Genomic DNA, 13,142 nt, shown 5'->3' on the forward strand with positions numbered 1-13,142 from the left:
TCTTGGCTGCATCTCTGATCAGTCTTCTCCTTGTATGAGCTGAAAGTTTAGAGGGACGGCCAGGTCTTGGTAGATTTGCAGTGGTCTGATACTCTGATACTTCCATTTCAATATTATCGCTTGCACAGTGCTCCTTGGGATGTTTAAAGCTTGGGAAATATTTTTGTATCCAAATCCGGCTTTAAACTTCTTCACAACAGTATCTTGGACCTGCCTGGTGTGTTCCTTGTTCTTCATGATGCTCTCTGCGCTTTTAACGGACCTCTGAGACTATCACAGTGCAGGTGCATTTATACGGAGACTTGATTACACACAGGTGGATTGTATTTATCATCATTAGTCATTTAGGTCAACATTGGATCATTCAGAGATCCTCACTGAACTTCTGGAGAGAGTTTGCTGCACTGAAAGTAAAGGGGCTGAATAATTTTGCACGTCCAATTTTTCAGTTTTTGATTTGTTAAAAAAGTTTGAAATATCAAATAAATGTCGTTCCACTTCATGATTGTGTCCCACTTGTTGTTGATTCTTCACAAAAAAATACAGTTTTATATCTTTATGTTTGAAGCCTGAAATGTGGCAAAAGGTCGCAAAGTTCAAGGGGGCCGAATACTTTCGCAAGGCACTGTATGTTTCTGGCCATTTTGAACCTGTAATCGAACCCACAAATGCTGATGCTCCAGATACTCAACTAGTCTAAAGAAGGCCAGTTGTATTGCTTCTTTAATCTGAACAACAGTTTTCAGCTGTGCTAACATAATTGCAAAATGGTTTTCTAAGGATCAGTTAGCCTTTTATAATGATAAACTTGGTGTTAGCTAACACAACGTGCCAGTGGAACACAGGAGTGATGGTTGCTAATAATGGGCCTCTGTACACCTATGTAGATATTAATAGTCATTTACAACATTAACAATGTCTATACTGTATTTCTGATCAATTTGATGTCTTTCAAAAACCAGAACATTTCTAAGTGACCCCAAACTTTTGAACGGTAGTGTATATATATTGAAACTGTCTAGCAAACGTATTCATTTTAAAATGTTGAAACCCTTTACCTCTCATTATCATTCACGTGATGACAATATGTGTGTTTTTTTTTTGCTAACATATAATGGAGGGTCCCTGGGTCCCTAATGGTCTTGGTCTTGAGACCACTCAAGACCATATTCATTTGGTTTTTAAATTGTCATGGTCTCAACTCACTGTGTCTGGATCTTGGGACCAATGTTCTGGTAGAAATATTGGTCTTGGCTCCTGGATATTATCTTCAGTCTTTGGATACAAACCATAGGCAACCCAAAAAGATGACAATGATCATTGGCTGATCACTCCCGACAATGAGATTATTTGATCTGGTTCTTCTTGGCAGCATGTTATAAACCACAAATTGCCTCAGGTTGCTTTCATGAGATTTACATTTGAGATTTTCTGAAATATAGAGCAGTTTATGTCACTTTAGTTCAATCCTATTAATTGTTGATGAATAGATTTTTTTGAAGGCAATGGATGGGTGGGGTTTATGTCACAGCCAACACACAGTATTTTGGACATGCATTAATTTATACAATGGCCACAATTGGCTACAATAATAATAATAATTGTAAAACCCTGATAGGCATGTAGATAGGTTTGCGATAATACCTGGGTAGAAAAAAATGGTATTCCGCATGGGTCTGCATCATGTCTAATTCTAAAACATTAACCTTTATTACCAGCAATGAGCATATTGTGACCCATTGTGTACAGTTCAGTACAGCCGCGGTAGCTGAGGACAGCGAGCGCTAAAATCTCCTTTCACGTAAATAATTGCGGGGTGAAGGCGTGGTGAGCGTGGAAGAAAGCAAGCGTGCACGAGTAGCCCTACGAGAGAAGGCTACTAATAGTTGACAGCGATACAGTTCACTGACTCTCTCCTCCTTTTGCTGAAAACGTAACAGGGATGCATTGAATGCGTTTCCAATATGCTGGGGGAGACCTATGTTAGGTTCAAGAAACCAACTAGCTGAAATAAAAGGAAACGCCCAAAACGAAGGTAAGACTGTCCCATTACAACGTGACAATAAACGATAATGGGGAGAGTATTCTCTGAACTGTGCAGGGAACAAAGTATACCAGGTCATTCATGCGTCGGAATGGGATCCCACTCGAGTGATCAATTAATTAATCGGCTTTATCATATCATTGTAGGCTTGGCTATCCTATTGTAATTGTATTATCAATATGGCATCAGTGTTTTTTTCTTTCAACAAAAGAATCATGCCAATTCATATACTTTTATTTAGCTTTTTCTGTAATCGGGGACTCATGTTTGTCATTTGACTGAAAATAACCACCAATGTACAGTAAGTAGTAACCTAGTCATTGTTCCTACCCCATTGTGAAATACGTGTTCCTTTTTAGCATACAACGTTTTAATGGGTCATTAGCCTACTGTATACAGTTGGTAAATAATTTTCTTTATGTGAATGGAATAAACTAAAATATGTTTTTGATGATGAAATAAGACACATAATACATTTGCATTCTGCCTGACACACCTTGCTATCCAGTCTAGTCTGCACTAAACAGCAGTGTATAGAAGGGATCGGTTAGGGACCGATATGGACCGGGGTTTGGTCAGTGAGGAAGAATACAGTGCAGAAAGAAGGCTTCCTTACAGAAATTGGATTGGGTACATTAATATTAAGGCAATGATTATGTAGCTTTATTTATCTACATAAAGAATATCTTTAGGATTAGGCCTGTTGTAAGTAAATACAGTAAGCGATTTCAATTCATATATAAGCATCAGAAACGAAGTCCAGTTGATTAATTAGCAACATAATTTGACTCTGCAAGTATACTGTCTATCCGTTTTACCGATCTGTTTTTGTTCATGCGGTGTATGTCCATGCTGTGTATGCCTACTTAGGCTACATGTGGATAGTCATAAAGAGTTGTGGATTATTTGCATCCTTTATTTTGCATTGTACGTTGTCAGTGACTGCTCTAAGGCAGCTAGCAGGCTCACTCCATAATTTTCATTAGAAACATGTCACCTGTGTAGTAGCAGCCAAAGCAAACAGCAGCATACAGTATAATGTCCTGGTACAGGTGGCAGTGCCAGCTCTGGCCTGATGTTACCGATTGACTACGTAGTGAATTCGTTAAAACTATTTGAAAAAGTAAACTCAATTCTCAATACTTTTTTTTTACACTGTACAGATCTTGCAGTGAATAGAACAAAGAAAGAAGAGTAAAACCATCACTGATAGTGATGATAGTGTTGTCACTATTTGTCTACAAGTTGTCACTATTTGTCATGTTCTCTGTGAGATTCAGGAAAAGAAAGGCTTTTGACGTAGTTTTAGGCAGCCTGCATGGTAAACAGGAATTTCTAGTTTGATGGATGTTTTTTTTTTAAATGGAAGTGGATGAACTTCACTATCCTGAGACTTATCCCGTTGTGATGGCCCCTGCCGTTGTTGGTCAGGATATCCTGTTGAAAACAGTATGGTGAGTAATGCAAAGCAGCACCACTGGAGATGGGGAGCATTGTTTAAAACCCACGACATAAAGCAATGACTGACCCCTCGAAACAAGCAACAGGGGTCATAACAAACAAGTGTTGTTTAAGTGGGTAACTAAATATACAGTAAACTGAAATAATACATTGTACCTTTAACAGTAAACATACACCATGTAGGCATATACTTCTGCTAGTTTACTGCCTCTACATATTTTCCTCTTGTGAGTGTACCTCAGTACATGAGAGATGGTTTGTGAGGCTGTTTGATGCTGGTGATGAGCAACACACCACGACACTCAGTTGGCAGTTTTCCTTTCAGGAACCTTGACATCTCCTGAGGATTTACATGAAACACTGTCTAAAGAGAGGATTATTTTTGGGAAGGCTGGTTATCCTGCATTTATTCATAACCTGGAAGAGTTAAATATTGTTACGTTACATAAATACTGTTCCAAGTCCATAGGTAGGGAAGTATACACATTCTATGAAACTGCATAAGTGTTACCTCAGTCTTCATCCTCAAGCATTCATTGGTAATCACACACCTGTTCTACTCCATAACTCTACATACTCCAGATTATCGGCTCTTGCTAGTACCTATTATAACTGATGACAGTAAATGCTCATTTTCAATAAAATTAATAGTGCTACATGTCACGATAATATTGTTTTGACAGCCAATGTTATCATTTGATGATAGCATCTATAAAAGCTTTGTGATTCGTAGTTCTGTTACCCACATCAAGCGTTGCATCATGATTAATATCCCAATCTCTACTCTGCTCCTCAGTGACTGAGTGCTTCACTCCTTCCCCAGGGCTCTGCAGAAAGTCACAGCAGCTCCAGATAATACAACGTTGTAGTCCATTTCAGTAGGCATAAATACCCCTCACTACAGCACCTGCTTCTGACACCCTATAGAGAAACAGCTTTTCATTCTAGTCGCATAGCAGCTGTAGTGAAGGGATAGCAACAGTTACGGGTACTACTAATACTCTACTACTAATACTACACTACTACTATTACTCCAACAACCCCAACTAATACTACAACTACTACTACTACTACTACCACTAGTACTGCTGCTACTACTATTACTACCACTACTACTACTAGTAATACTACACTACTACTGTTACTCCAACAATTCCAACTAGTACTACAACTATTACTGCTACTACTATTACTACTACTACTACTTATACTACAACTACTACTACCACTACTACTACTACTACTACTACTACTACTGCTTATACTACAACTACTACTACCACTACCACTACCACTACTAATACTAATACCACTCCCACTCCTACTACTGCTACTACTGCTGCTACTACTGTTACTACCACTACTACTACTGCTACTACTACTACTACTACCACTACTACTTATAATACAACTACTCCTACCACCCCTACTACTACTACAACTGCTACTACTGCTGCTACTACTGCTACTACTACTACTACTACTATTACTACTACTACTACTGTTTATACTACAACTGCTACTACCACTACTACTACTAATACCAATACTATTACTTCTACTACTACTACCACTCCTACTACTACTGCTTCTACCGCTACTACTACTACTACTACTACTACTACTACTACTGCTGCTACTACTGCTACTACCACTACTACTACTACTACTACTACTACTGCTACTACTGCTGCTACTACTTTACTTCTACTCCTACTAGCCTACTACCTCTACTGCTACCTTAACCACTACTTAGTGCTAATACTTCCACTACTTCTGAAAATACTGCTACTACAGCTGTCATGATTAGACAGCGTAGACAGCATGGTTAGTGTGCAGTGCTGAGTGCTCTTTGATTGCAGTAGTTGCAAAACACCAGTCTCAACGTCAACAGTGAAGAGGCGACTCCGGGATGCTGGTATTCTAGGCAGAGTTGCAAAGAAAAAGCCAAATCTCAGACTGGCCAATAAAAAGAAAATAGAAGGCCAGCATCCCGGAGTCGCCTCTTCACTGTTGACGTTAAGACAGGTGTTTTGCGGGTAGTATTTAATGAAGCTGCCAGTTGAGGACTTGTCTGTTTCTCAAACTAGACACTCTAATGTTGGGCTGGGCTAGACAACCTGGACCCTCTCTTTCTAAAATGATCAGCCGAAATTGTTGCAACCTCTATTACTAGCCTGTTCAAACTCTCTTTCGTATCGTCTGAGATCCCCAAAGATTGGAAAGCTGCCACGGTCATCCCCCTCTTCAAAGGGGGAGACACTCTAGACCCAAACTGTTACAGACCTATATCTATTCTACCCTGCCTTTCTAAGGTCTTCGAAAGCCAAGTTAACAAACAGATCACCGACCATTTCGAATCCCACCGTACCTTCTCCGCCATGCAATCTAGTTTCCGAGCTGGTCATGGGTGCACCTCAGCCATGCTCAAGGTCCTAAACGATAACATAACCGCCATCGATAAAAGACAAATCTGTGCAGCCGTATTCATCGACCTGGCCAAGGCTTTCGACTCTGTCAATCACCACATTCTTATCGGCAGACTCAACAGCCTTCGTTTCTCAAACGACTGCCTCGCCTGGTTCACCAACTACTTCTCAGACAGAGTTCAGTGTGTCAAATCGGAGGGCCTGTTGTCAGGACCTCTGGCAGTCTGTATGGGGGTACCACAGGGTTAAATTCTCAGGCTGACTCTTTTCTCTGTATACATCAATGATGTTGCTCTTGCTGCTGGTGATTCTCTGATCCACCTCTACGCAGACGACACCATTCTGTATACTTATGTCCCTTCTTTGGACACTGTGTTAACTAACCTCCAGACAAGCTTCAATGTCATACAACTCTCCTTCAGTGGCCTCCAACTGCTCTTAAATACAAGTACAACTAAATGCATGCTCTTCAACCGATCGCTGCCCACACCTGCCTGCCCATCCAGCATCACTACTCTGGACGGTTCTGACATAATTTGTGGACAATTACAAATGCCTAGGTGTCTGGTTAGACTGTAAACTCTACTTCCAGACTCATTAAGAATCTCCAATCCAAAATCAAATCTAGAATCGGCTTCCTATTTCGCAACAAAGCATCCTTCACTCATGCTGCCAAACATACCCTCGTAAAACTGACTATCCTACCGATCCTTGACATCGGTGATGTCATTTATAAAATAGCCTCCAACACTCTACTCAGCAAATTGGATGCAGTCTATCACAGTGCCATCCGTTTTGTCACCAAAGCCCCATATACTACCCACCACTGCGACCTGTATGCTCTCGTTGGCTGGCCCTCGCTTCATATTCGTCGCCAAACCCATTGGCTCCAGGTCATCTATAAGTCTTTGCTAAGTAAAGTGCCGCCTTATCTCAGCTCACTGGTCACTATAGCAGCACCCACTCGTAGCACGTGCTCCCACAGGTATACAGTGGGGCAAAAAAGTATTTAGTCAGCCACCAATTGTGCATGTTCTCCCACTTAAAAAGATGAGAGAGGCCTGTAATTTTCATCATATGTACACTTCAACTATGACAGACAAAATGAGAAAGAAAAAACAGAAAATCACATTGAAGGATTTTTAAAGAGTTTATTTGCAAATTATCGTGGAAAATAAGTATTTGGTCACCTACAAACATGCAAGATTTCTGGCTCTCACAGACCTGTAGAACAGACCTCACAGAACTTCTTATTTAAGAGGCTCCTCTGTCCTCCAATCGTTACCTGTATTAATGGCACCTGTTTGAACTTGTTATCAATATAAAAGACACCTGTCCACAACCTCAAACAGTCACACTCCAAACTCCACTATGGCCAAGACCAAAGAGCTGTCAAAGGACACCAGAAACAAAATTGTAGACCTGCACCAGGCTGGGAAGACTGAATCTGCAATAGGTAAGCAGCTTGGCTTGAAGAAATCAACTGTGGGAGCAATTATTAGGAAATGGAAGACATACAAGACCACTGATAATCTCCCTCGATCTGGGGCTCCATGCAAGATCTCACCCCGTGGGGTCAAAATGATCACAGGAACGGTGAGCAAAAATCCCAGAACCACACGGGGGGAACTAGTGAATGACCTGCAGAGAGCTGGGACCGAAGTAACAAAGCCTACCATCAGTAACACACTACGCCGCCAGGGACTCAAATCCTGCAGTGCCAGACGTGTCCCCCTGCTTAAGCCAGTACATGTCCAGGCCCGTCTGAAGTTTGCTAGAGAGCATTTGGATGATCCAGAAGAAGATTGGGAGAATGTCATATGGTCAGATGAAACCAAAATATAACTTTTTGGTAAAAACTCAACTCGTCGTGTTTGGAGGACAAAGAATGCTGAGTTGCATCAAAAGAACACCATACCTACTGTGAAGCATGGGGGTGGAAATATCAAGCTTTGGGGCTGTTTTTCTGCAAAGGGACCAGGACGACCGATCTGTGTAAAGGAAAGAATGAATGGGGCCATGTATCGTGAGAGTTTGAGTGAAAACCTCCTTCCATCAGCAAGGGCATTGAAGATGAAACGTGGCTGGGTCTTTCAGCATGACAATGATCCCAAACACACCGCCCGGGCAATGAAGGAGTGGCTTCGTAAGAAGCATTTCAAGGTCCTGGAGTGGCCTAGCCAGTCTCCAGATCTCAACCCCATAGAAAATCTTTGGAGGGAGTTGAAAGTCCGTGTTGCCCAGCAACAGCCCCAAAACATCACTGCTCTAGAGGAGATTTGCATGGAGGAATGGGCCAAAATACCAGCAACAGTGTGTGAAAACCTTGTGAAGACTTACAGAAAAGGTTTGACCTCTGTCATTGCCAACAAAGGGTATATAACAAAGTATTGAGATAAACTTTTGTTATTGACCAAATACTTATTTTCCACCATAATTTGCAAATAAATTCACTAAAAATCATACAATGTGATTTTCTGGATTTTATTTTCTCATTTTGTCTGTCATAGTTGAAGTGTACCTATGATGAAAATTACAGGCCTCTCTCATCTTTTTAAGTGGGAGAACTTGCACAATTGGTGGCTGACTAAATACTTTTTTGCCCCACTGTATTTCACTGGTCACCCCCAAAGCCTATTCCTCCTTTGGCCGCCTTTCCTTCCAGTTCTCTACTGACAATGACTGGAACGAACTGCAAAAATCACTGAAGCTGGAGACTCATATCTCCCTCACTAACTTTAAGCATCACCTGTCAGAGCAGCTCACAGACCACTGCATCTGTACATAGCCCATCTGTAAATAGCCCATCCAACTACCTCATCCCCATATTGTTATTTATATTTTGCTCCTTTGCACCCCAGTATCTCAACTTTCACATGCATCTTCTGCACATCTATCACTCCAGTGTTTAATTGCTAAATTGTAATTACTTCGCCACTATGGCCTATTTATTGCCTTACCTCCGTTATCTTACCTCATTTGCACACAATGTATATAGATTTTTCCCCTATTGTGTTATTGACTGTACGTTTGTTTATTCCATGTGTAACTCTGTGTTGTTGTTTGTGTCACACTGGTTTGCTTTATCTTGGCCAGGTCACAGTTGTAAATGAGAACTTGTTCTCAACTGGCCTTCATTCAAATAGCCTTCATTTCACAGAACAAGAATAAACTGACTAGTTTCAGAAGAAAGTGCTATGTTTCTAGCCATTTTGAGCTTGTATGTCACGTTCTGATCATAGTTCTTTTGTGTTTCCTTGTTTTAGTGTTGGTCAGGATGTGAGCTGGGTGGGCATTCTATGTTGGATGTCTAGTTTGTCTTTTCTGTGTTTGGCCTGATATGGTTCTCAATCAGAGGCAGGTGTTAATTGTTGTCTCTGCCAGTCAGCCAGGATCCTCCAGAGCCGCCAGTCAGCCAGGATCCTCCAGAGCCGCCATTCAGCCAAGATCCGCCAGAGCGGCCAGTCCGTTTCTTACGACGATCGTGACACTGTAATCGAACCCACAAATGCTGATGCTCCAGATACTCAACTAGACTAAAGAAGGCCAGTTTTACTGCTTCTTTAATCATCACAACATTTTCAGCTGCGCTAACATAATTGCAAAAGGGTTTTCTAATGATCAATTAGCCTTTTAAAATTATTAACTTGGATTAGCTAACACAATGTGCCATTGGAACACAGGAGTGATGGTTGCTGATAATGGGCCTCTGAACTCCTATGTAGATATTCCATTAAAAAAATCAGCAGTTTCCAGCTAGATGAAGGCCATGGTCATTATATTTTACCAATGACAAAATTTGGCCAAAGGAGAAATCAGATATGGTAGAATTCCAAACACCACTCCTATCAACTCACTGCCTCAGGATCCCAGAAGGCACTAAGCCTGGGGGAACAGGTGTCTCAGCCTCCCCTCAAATACTGCTGCTCTGTGTAGCCTTACCTAGAGGTTAGCTATGGTGCTGGAGGTCATGACCAGTCATCAGCAGAAGTCAAAGATGCAAGTTACAAGTTGCTTTTGGGTAATTTCCTTCCCAAGCAACCAACAAGTGGTCTCGTGTCACAACACCGGAGAGGTTTTGTGGTGCCCTAGCTGAAAAGAGTGTTGTGACTGAATGGAAAACTACTTGATTACATTGAGGTCACCCTGGCTTGATAGAATTGGAGCTGGGTATCCTGTTTAGTAGGCTGTTTACAGACACCTGAAATCACAGGAAGACATTGTTTTGGCTGCTTAAGAGTGTTTGGTTTTCTTTTGGAGTGGGAACCCTGATGTTAACTCATTCAGTTTCTAATGAGTTTTTACTGAACTAAAGTTGTCAAATCCACCCTTGACACATCAAGGCAAATTACCACAAAAACATAGACTAAGTCTTATAGATTGCTTTGCAGTATGACTCCAGGAAATGTCAACCTGATCATGGAAATGTGTATAAAGGAATCAAGAGATCATTTAGCCCTGCGTCACAATACATATCTAAACCATGTGCAGAGGACAAGTATATAAGTCTAAAGAGCAGACGTGGGCTGGCGTGCGAGACCAGGTTTCATCAATAATGCATGAAGCCAGGAAACCGAGATAAGAGGAGGTGCAGCCAGGCCATGATGACAAAACCAGCCGTTTCATGTGATTTACTGCCGTCACACCTGGTATGTACTTCTAAAACAGGTCTAAATCAAAATGTACAAGCAACCGGAAAAATATGAATGTATTGTTTTTGACCGGAAGACACACCTCTTCCGGTCAAAAACAATCCATACCTTTTTTGGGGGGTTGCTTGACCATTTTTATTTAGACCTTTCTTGGAAGTACATGCTGGGTGTGGCGGCAGTAAATGAGGATAGTTGCAGGCAGGCCAGGCATATTTGGTGTGTAAAACAATTATTTTAACATTATAACGCTTGCAGAGCTGTCTAATGGGAAGATGAATGGAAGCTTTCTGGGCAGAGAGGAGATCTCGTCATATTCATCGTCACTTTTGCTCAGATACTGGTTCATGCAACAATATGCCTGAATACTTAGCCTGTCATTAAACCTCATCATCATTGTCACGTAATCTATAATCATTACAAACTGCCATGTGAAAGTGCCATTGTTGATAACGTTATGTGAAGCAAGACATTTATGATGACATATATGCAAGTCAAGCATTATAAGAGGGTAATGTTTAGATCCACTTAACACAGTTGATATTAGTGCAGAGGGCCAGCGCCAATCCGTAACAGGCCATCCATGACAAGCTCTCCATATCACCCAGGCTCCTAGGCCCTATTCCTTATAGTCCCATGCCCATTGCCTGTGGCCAACTTCTCAGACAGCAGTCTGGCTCCAAAGACACACAGAAAGCCTTTACACTTCTTTCATCATGTCCCGCTACATCTCTGCCACGTGGGATTAATTGCATGTCTGAAGGCAAGTGGTGTTTTCTTGAGAGCTGTTGAATGTAATGTGTTTGGTTGACTAAGCAGTGTCAGTGGTCTTGGATAAACACAACACTGGAAAACTGGAATCAATATTCCAGTCAATAAATCAATATCATTATCATCTCATGCATTAGCATAAATGGACTTTATATAGTTATACGTGCAAATATTATTGCTACAGTATCTACAGGCTGAATCTCAACGGGACTTGATATGAGGATGGGTTGGCTATAAACATCCTTAAAGAAAAGTGAAATAGAATTTAGAAGTGACATAAAAGTTAGCGTTTAGCTCCTAGATCTGTGCATCTGGAAAATCTTGTGGAAAGCTCTGTCCAGAGTGATAAAATTAGATCATGTTGAGAGGATTTGACATTTCCCACTGTCCAAATGTTAAATGTGGGAAAACCAATCACAAAACGCTCATTCAATTAAATTGGCTGATACTCCAAGTACACATTGGAAATGAATCCTCACATGTTCATGCACATGAGGGCCTTAAGTAAGAAACATTTTTTTGACATTTTCTGCCCACATAGAATACTCACTGTAGTGACAAATCACTATGACCCATCTAATTCTGAAAATGTAATAGCTACAACTGTCCAGCTCCTGGCAGCTGGTTCTGCAATCTGCACACATTAAAGCACGATGGCATTGTCATCACAAATACACTAGACATCCTGCTGCTATAATAGTGGCATAACAATGTCAGTGCACTGTGACAAATACTGTAGGTCTCTGTGAGTGACATGCAGTCATGCAAAATTAATTGGATCCATTGAATGTGCATATTTAACATTAGATCCTATTTTTTTCTAATTGATCACATTGTCAGTGTTACAGGGCCTTTAAATCAGACCCCTTAATTGAATGATTAATTAACATTTGATTTGTTAATTATGACTTTCCTACCCGAACTGCTTCAACTCCCAGCCTTTCATCCAAAGCCAAATAGAGACATTCAATCTCCATCTCTACCATCTCAATTTAAATTAGTTGGTTGTTGGTTTAGCTTTTTAGTCTCTTTGAGATTATTTTATGTAATGAAATGCGCTATACAAAATGTATTATTAGATTTGTCTGAGACAGAGGCGGTATTACTGTCTGGTATCCAACACCTTGGTTTCCTCATGCTCTATGTTTCCTAGAGCATAAATGATTTGGATACAATAGGAGTCACCTGCACCACGTCTCCTGGCTGACCCATTTTCCCTCAGGCTTAGCAGAAGCAGGGCTCTGAAAGAAAAGTCTGTAGTCTAGCATCTGACCCAGACGTGCCTTAGCTCAATGGGTTAGCAGCACATATCAATGATATTGTTACGCAAACCAACCCAGCCAGACTTGGGTTTGGTAGGTATCAGGCGTTGCAGAGCAGGGACAGCCAAGCCAAAGCCCGGCTGGGTGTTAGCTAGCGTGCAGTATGGACAAGCTGTTGGTCAGAGGTGCTCGCTTTGTGCTGGTTGTCAGTGTGTGGATCTTGAGGAAGAAGGGCTACATGCTAGGGATGATGAGCTCTGGACAGGGATGTGTTCAGACGTGTGTCCTCCCAGGGGAACTCTACCAGGTACAGCAGCACTTTATAGATCAGTAGGACTTCATCTGTCATTTACAGTATAGGGCTGTTAGAGGACAGGGCTGGTGGAGGTGTGTGTCTTTGCCTGCTTTAGTGTTACCTGTAACTACTATATGTGATATTGAGAATGTTTTGTGAGCCATTGCAGGTTGTATATTTTATATTTTAGCACTTCATGCCATAATTTGGTGGACACAGATTAGAGTCAGG

General features: G+C 41.2%; 1 protein-coding gene across 3 annotated transcripts in view; it reads left to right on the plus strand.

The window, feature by feature from the left end:
• Positions 1 to 1,817: 1,817 nt before the first annotated feature.
• LOC109908129 (FERM domain-containing protein 4B-like) overlaps positions 1,818 to 13,142 on the plus strand; it is a 30,508-nt gene continuing 19,183 nt past the window's right edge. For 2 of the 3 annotated variants that reach the window (XM_031794391.1, XM_031794392.1), the window contains exon 1: positions 1,818 to 2,035. The gene's annotated coding sequence lies outside the window, so the exon portion shown is untranslated. The remainder of the gene's footprint in view (positions 2,036 to 13,142) is intronic. The other variant, XM_020506632.2, reaches the window with a different exon arrangement.

Source organism: Oncorhynchus kisutch, linkage group LG17 (assembly GCF_002021735.2).
Source record: "Oncorhynchus kisutch isolate 150728-3 linkage group LG17, Okis_V2, whole genome shotgun sequence".
In the NCBI taxonomy this organism is placed as follows: Eukaryota; Metazoa; Chordata; class Actinopteri; order Salmoniformes; family Salmonidae; genus Oncorhynchus; species Oncorhynchus kisutch.